This window comes from Acanthochromis polyacanthus, chromosome 8 (assembly GCF_021347895.1).
Source record: "Acanthochromis polyacanthus isolate Apoly-LR-REF ecotype Palm Island chromosome 8, KAUST_Apoly_ChrSc, whole genome shotgun sequence".
Classification (NCBI taxonomy): domain Eukaryota; kingdom Metazoa; phylum Chordata; class Actinopteri; family Pomacentridae; genus Acanthochromis; species Acanthochromis polyacanthus.
Window position 1 is genome coordinate 15,304,499 of NC_067120.1, and position 1,863 is coordinate 15,306,361.

A 1,863-nucleotide genomic window follows, 5' to 3' on the forward strand; every position below is an offset into this window, starting at 1 on the left:
TATTTTAAATTGCCCCCCCCCCCACACACACACACATATATATTTCAGGCGACATCAGAATAATAATGAGTGTCGTCTCCAACTCTACTCGGTGACAGCATGATGGTGCTCATTGATGGTGAGGCTGCGTGCAGAAATACACCGGGGGAAGTGCATAGAAATTTCAGTGTTCTGTGTACAAAATGAGTCAGAATGAACAGTGTGTTTGCTGCAGGTCGGTGGATTGTCGTGGCGTTGTGACTCAGCACTCACTGACATGGCGGTGACACCAGATGCCAGCAGCAGCCTTGACGAAGTAGTAGGAGGTAAGAATAGCTGTGACACATTCAGGAGGCATTCTCAGGATACTCACTGTGGCTTCAGCAGGGGTCCCCATATTGATCTCTCACCGTGTAATAAGATACACGAAACATTTCTCTCTGTCTGTGTGCATGTCTGTGTGTGTGTTTTTTCATTGTATTTTTAGCTGCTTGTTAATAAACTGTCACATACTCAGTGTTGTCACCTGAATTAGGTCAGAGCCTCTCAGAAAGTTCAGTGGTTCAGAGTTGGGTTTGCTTCCACATGGAGGATTTACCTCACTTACGATGGAAACAAATGGAGCCTGTGACATTAAAGTTTCACCCTCCTCTGTTCTGCTCATAAGATTATTCTGCTAGTTACAGTCAGACCTTGGCACTGCAGGAGAACTGTATGCTCACTTGAAGCATGCACTGAATAATTTTCCAGTAATAATAAAAGTAAATGATGTGTTATTTCTATTGTCAGACTGTTCTGCCAATAAATAATAAGACTAGCAACAATGAAATAACACGGATTCGTTTATCATCTCTCCATAAAAGCATTTAACAAGAATGAAAATTATGGTGGCTTCACTAAAATGAATGTCAATTGTTATGTTTAAAAAAAAAAAAAAGGAACAGAAAAGTTTGTTTTCAGGCAGTTTGCAGACTCAGTTAAATGAGATTTTATTTCATATTCGAGGGTTTGTAATAAAACAAGTGGCCTCTGAGCTGCTGAAAACAATAAGTTTGTAGTAGTTCTTTTCCAGTCTCACCACCTTTGACAGAAAGTAAGTGTGTGTGAATAATTAAACTAAAGCTGAAACTAAACCACAAATCTAGATCGGTTGACCCGGGCACCGCAGAATTGGCGTTACATCTCTGGAGATTGCCCTTGGCTGCTCTCACTGTCAGCTTTCCACCTTTTTTTTAATTAGCTTTTTTCCCCGTTAGCCTGTCAGTTGAATATATTAAATATTTAAGGAGGGATTTGGGGTGAATTTGTTTGACAGATAGGCTGGAGGCCACGGGCCAGTTGATTGCATTTTGTAGGGGATCTGGATCTGACATTTACACTGTTGACATTTTTTATTTCTTTGGCCGTAATTCTGACTCTGAATAAGACACCAAGACTGGATTCAGAATCTGAAGGGAACATTTACAGACTTGGGAAATTATTGAATGTAAAACTGAGTGACAAGGGGTTGTTCATTGAAAGTTTATACTAACTGTACATCATGACTACGTTCTACTTTTAGATAATTTGCTGCACTTAAACCTGGTAAACCATGAATGATGGCAACTGAGTAAGAAGTGAACTTTAGCGACCCCATAAACAACATTGACACATCAGTTCCTGCTATCTGTAAGGAAGCCATGTCTCTGAGCTTATGTCATGTCTCTAGCGTGAAGCTTATTAATATCCATGCGACTCGTGTAACGTGACGCCAGCAAAGCGACGGTTCCTGCTCAGGTTGACTCGTGATGTTTTCATGAATGGGATTCCTCGACACCTTAGACTTTGTGACAGTAATAGCAGATGAGGGAACCAACCAGGAAAAGAAAGCTCTCAGACATCATG